A 6,000-nucleotide genomic window follows, 5' to 3' on the forward strand; every position below is an offset into this window, starting at 1 on the left:
TTTTCAGGAATTTCTCCTCTTTACCTCTTGCCTCAGGAGGGCTTCATGGAGGTGGTGACTGTGAGCCTGATCCACGGAGAACCGAAGGAACTCCCTTTGGTGAAGAGGGGCCAAACACTGCAGGGGAGTATGGAGTCATCCAGTGTCATGCAGAGGCGCCTAGTGAGCCAGACCACTTTCAGGCCTGTGCCATGCCTGGGAGTGAGTGGTCACCTTAGAGAGATCCAGTGTGAGTTGACAGGAGAAAGTCCTTGGCAGGAGCCAGGGGGTGGGCAGTGGGATGCCTGGAGTCAGAGCATCTACTTTCTGATGAAGCAGCATTGAAGAGAAGGTGCCTTTCACCATGGCTCTGAGAAACCTTGTGCAGATGGCTATGCTGGCTTCTTCTATCTCTGCTCCTGCAAACAGCTATTGTGCCTCCTCTACCACTGATTCTCTAAGCTTACCTCTGTACTTTGAGTCTTTTTCTTACAGGACCCGAACTAATACACTCCTCATGATCATTTTGAATGAGGGAGAGTCAGAAGCTGCTCCTGGTCTGGAAAATACAGTAGATGAAGACACATCACACTGATTTCAACTGATTTCCTGAGCCTCCTTATTGGAGGATAGCGTTCACCATGGTCATGATCTCACCTCCTAAGACACTCATGAAAGAGGACTTCCAGAGCTGCTTCAGAAAGAGGCACGGACAACAGGACATGTGTGCCAAAGCAAGGGGGAGCGTCTGGAGGGGGACTCGTGACAATAAGTCTTTGAGTGTGAGAAATTTTAAAAGTTTAATCACTGTCTATTTTGACCACTCTTTGTGTCAGCAAAAATTGGGGCATTTAAGGGCATTCTAGCATTCACATTTCTAAACTGCACACGGCAGATATTTCCTGCTTGCTTATCTGTGTTCATTAAACTAGAGATGCTGCTGAGGAGATGTGATGGCTGAGTGGGGTGCTGTTGTGGGTTGGGGGAATGATGGTGGCTGGTTTGCATTTGAGAAAGACTTCTCTGCCACTCTGTGGTTTGAAGATGGGCAAAAATAGAGGAAAAACAAGTCTCTTTTCTCACTCCCCATAGGCATCTTAAGACAGTGCCAGGCAAATAGTTGTGTTACTAATTTTTTAACAGACACGATGCTGATCTTGCCCCTGCCTCCTCCCTGGCGTGGGAAATGAACTGACAGCACACAAAAAAGTTGGCTCAGATGGCTCTGTGGGAATAGCAGTGGTCAGGGGATGGATAGGATGTTCCTCAGGGACACTTTACTACACTGGAAACAGCTAAGGTCTTCATCTATCGCACCTGCTGTCTACAGCTAGAAAGTGCTACAGGCAGAAAGTTAAGAGAAACTTTTAGGAACCAACAAATACTGGGTGTGAACCACAGGCAGCTCCAGACATGCAGTTAGGGGTTAACTGGTGCCACTGTGGGGAGCTCTGGACAGTGAATCTGACTTGGAGAGAAGAGGCATTTTATTTTCTTCAAACTCTTACACCCCCTAATAGGCATGGTAGTATCACGAAGATGTGTATAGGCATGAGTAGTGTAGGGACTGAAGAGCTGAGTCACTGATGCTTAGGAGGGATGCAGAAAATACACATTGAGAAATACACATTGAGAGTTCCAGCTGCAAGTCTCCCCTGTCTACTTAAAGGTGATAATGTGCTCACTGGGAATCTAGTTCTGGTTTATGCAGTGTCATTTAATCTGGCATTCTCTTACAAAGGGTCGAGGTGTACATGTTCTTCCCATACATACATCTATTACATTCTATATGTTGTGATTCACTCAGTGTGTGAATACCCTTGAAGTGGTACTGACAATGATCCAGTTACAGAAGAAGAAATGAAAACTTTAAAAATCAAACAACTCAGCCAGGCATGAAGGCACACATCTTTAATCTCACTACTCTAGGAGCTTGAGGCCTGCAAGTTCAAGGCTAGAATGGGCAATTTAGAAGCTCTTATGGCAAAATTAAAAAAATAACAAAGATTGGCTATGTAACTCAGTGTGAAGACTCTGGGTTCAGTTCTAGTACAAAAAAAAAGTGAAGTAACTCAAGGGAATATAGCTAGTAAATGTGGGACCAAACTTGTTGATTCAAAGAATTCTGACAAAGCCCATACTCCCTTTTAAATAAGCAGAGCTTCCACCACACTATGGACACTGTTTCCTGGATGGTAGGGATTTCAAAATGGCAGTCCATACAACCCTGTTCTCAAATAACCCAAAAGGATCTAATGGAATGATAAAGACATCACAAGCCAAATGAAATTAGAACACAATACAGAAGGATAAGAGATAGAGCCAAGTAAAGGATAGTCAAGAAGTTTAAGAATGGAATCACAGACTCTGGGGTGATCCAGGAGAAGGACTCCCATGAAACATTGGGAAACCTAGGTAGGTACTCTAGGGAGAAAGATGGCTGATAATGGTGGATGTGGGTTTGTGTAACTGAGAGCAAGGCAGTTTGACTAAAACTCATGGGGGAGTAATAACGAAAAATGTTGGATTTAAAAATGTGAATTAGGGGAGAAAGACTCAAAATCTGTATTGTCTTGTAAGTTTATTTGAAGTCAGGGGAATGAACTCTTCTGGGTATGAGAATCATATAAGCTGTGGTTGAAAAATACAGTGTTTTAAATTTTAAATTAATTAAAGTAAAAAACACACTGCCATTAGTGCCCTTCAAACACTCCCTGCCTCCACACACACTTTGAACAAATCCACTCCATCATTCTTGCCACTTTCTGAAGTCCTCTTTTGGGAGTAGCTTTAGTTGTGTTCTCATGGCTGCCCCAATGTCCTGAATCAATTCAATACACTTACATTTTATGGTTATCTTGACTTTTGGAAACAGCCAGAAGTTTTCTGGTGCCAGATCTGGTAAATAAGGTAGATGAGGACACACAATAATGTTTTTACCAGTCTGTCTTTCCACTGGCTAGCCCATGGCAGCAGAATTCACCACATTTTTACCCAGATCTTGTAAGAACACTTTTAAAAGAGAATTTTCAGAACTGCTTCTGAAAGTGGAAAGAACAATGTGATAAATGTATTTGGAGCAAGGGGGGATTAAAAGCTATGTGTTTTTTTCTGTAATGCATTTTAAAAATTTAAACATTTACCATAGCTTTCAAGTGTCTTGTATTTTGTTGTTGTTGTTGTTTGCTTTGTTTTTTGTTTTTGAGGGAAGTTCTTAATATGAGGTTCAGACTGGCTTTGAATCCACTACAGAGTCCAGGTTGGCCTCGAACTCACGTGATCCTCCTTCCTCAGCTGCTGGAATTATAGGCATATGCTACTGTGCCCAGCGGCATTGTTGTAGGGCTCCTGGCATCCATGTGCCAGCAGATTGCAGGGCAAGACCCTTGAAAACCAGCAGGGAGCTGTCACACGCTCCAGAGAGTAGCAGAGCTCAGAGTGGAAAGATCCTGTGACTTCATAGGCTGGAATGGGAGGCATGGAAACTAAGTGTCTGCGAGGTGGGTAGTAAGACTGTTCGGAGTTACTGTAGCTGAGTCACTTCCCGTGACGGATGGTGTCTAGATTAGCCCTAGACAGCTTTAACGTTGGGTTTTGTACCCAGGAAATTCTCAACTAACTAATTTATATTTCTCTACCCAATCTAATTCATTTCAAAGATTTTAAACAAATATTGTCCTTTTTGACCCCACAGGAGTGCAAACCTATTTTTGTAAGAGAAGAGTTTTTAATTGAAATAGCTGCTTGTGATTTTGGAAGGAAAGCTCTTGAGGTGCCAGCAGCTACCTGCCACAGCAGCAAAAGCACTCAGCCACAACCTTGCCAAACTCTGCTCACAGCCCAAGACACCTGGGACCATGAGCTGGTACTGTTTGCACTTTGGAGGACCATGATTCCCTGTTACAATCTGATTTTACTTTTAGGGTTCTGCACATTCTCAGAGTCCATTACTAGACCAGAGTAGAGACAGGAATTGAACAGAAAATACACTCCTTCCTTTTTTTGTTCAAACAAGTAAGATAATCTTAATCAACATTAAAACAATTCAAACAAAGAGAAGGTCACTTTCCAAGAAAAAGGAGTGAGGATTTTAGGAGTTGGTTTTGTCCTCTATTACTTGGGGGATCCTGGGCTGTTTGCTGTGCCTGAGAGTCCTCTGGACAGCATGGCTTTGCATGCTGGCCACGTTGATTGAAAAGCAATGTGCAATGTGGTCCTTCCAGAAGTTACTTAAGGGATCTGGTTAGCACTGGCAACAGTTTGTTTCCATCCCAGGAACGGAGAGGAGAGGCTGGCAGCAGCACTGAAGTGAGGCGATGTTATTGACCCTGTTCTGGAAATGCTGGGCTCTGAAAGCTTGCTTGTGGGCAGCAGCGGAGCAGGAAACAAATCCGTCTGCTGAGGGACCCCTTGGTGTCGGGGGCACTTGGCCAGAGAGTTCTGCTTCCTTGCAGCGGCAGGTTTGTTCCTGCCTCGGGGTGGATTCCGTCCCTGCCGCTAGTCCCTCCTCTCCTTTCCTCCCCACTCAGGTTCCCCCTCCAATTCGAATCAGTAGGCAAAGAGGCCTGTGGCAAGGGATGCATGGCTGTGGCTGGCAGAGGAAGGATCAAAGGGCACCAGAGCTACAGGGCCACCTCCCAGTGGCCCAACAGGAAGAGGACCCTGGTTTCTCTTCCACTTTCTTCTTTATGTTTCACAGCTGCTGAAAAGATGGATGATGCAGCTTCCATGAAAATGCTTTGTAAGCTGCAAAGTGTAAGCATGTACTATACGTGCGAGTGTGTATATGCATGCATTATAAGCAAAAGGCTTGCCTAGATACTTAATAGAGAAAGAGTAGGTAATACCCCTGGTTCTGAAAATGTAGGTTTAACACACATGGTTCTGCCCTTAGCAAACCACTCAACTTCTCTGAGAGCCTCAGCTCCCCACACCACCACACTGTAAAATGTGGGTAAGAATCATGTTTTCCTTCGGGTGTGGCTGTGTGGGGCCTGTGATTTGGGTCTCAGTAAATACTGCGAAAAGACCGAGAACCCACTTGCTCACAACATCCTTAGCTGTCATATTTAATTACTACCAAGTCCATTTTCACCCATCCCTGGTCTGGCACATAGCAGTGGACTGCCGATGCTTGTTGAATCCATACATAGATGAAGCCCTTGGTTTGCTAGCAAAATTGCCATTTTTAGTTGATAAGTGAAACCAGGGCAGGGTGGCTGGGTATCAAGTGGCCCAAGGGTGAAATGTGAGTGCTGGGAGGCCACATGAGCGCTCACAGGAGGAGCCATATCAGAGCTGACCCTTTGGGGAGCAAAGGGAGCTGAAGCTTCAGAGGCCCTGCGGTAGCCAACAGCTGCTGGGAGCACTTGTGGTCTCCGTGGGGAGGGGGCCAGAGTTCAGCTGGAAAGTGCTACTATGGGGTCATTTCTGGGAGACAGGTCTCTAAAGAACAGAGCCTGAGTCTCCTAAACACCCATTTTAACCTAATTTTATATTTATAGATTTTTTTTCCCTTAAATAATGTTTCCCAAACTGAACAGGCTTTAGACACAATGACCGTGGATCCCTCTTACCCCACTTGTTTCTGGCACAAGCATTAACTAATCAGGATCCCCCTTCTCCTTACAGAGCAAATGTTCAAGTCCAGACTTGGCCTTGGGTGGCAGGTTCATCCAGTGTGACATCAGTTTTGTGGTCTATGGCGGCTTTTAGGGGAAGACAAGGCCATAAGAGTCACAGATGTGGTTGTGGTTAAAGAATTATTGTCCTTCATTTAGACTGGAACAGAATTTTGGGGGCAGACGAAGTTTAAAATCTAGTTCTGGGAAGAAATTAGCTTTTATAAATAAAATACTTAACCTAATTTCTGGAAACTATAATAGGATTAAGAGTTGATCTGGCAAATTAATCACCTACCCAGTTACTCAACCATCCGTCAAGCATCTAGACCTTTAATCAACATTCACTGTGTATCTATTCTAACAGTTATAATCAAATCATCCTATTTTCCTATGTAAT

The sequence above is a fragment of the Cavia porcellus genome, unplaced genomic scaffold, assembly GCF_034190915.1.
Source record: "Cavia porcellus strain 051 isolate PalLab524CR breed Dunkin Hartley unplaced genomic scaffold, mCavPor4.1 scaffold_7, whole genome shotgun sequence".
Lineage (NCBI taxonomy): Eukaryota > Metazoa > Chordata > Mammalia > Rodentia > Caviidae > Cavia > Cavia porcellus.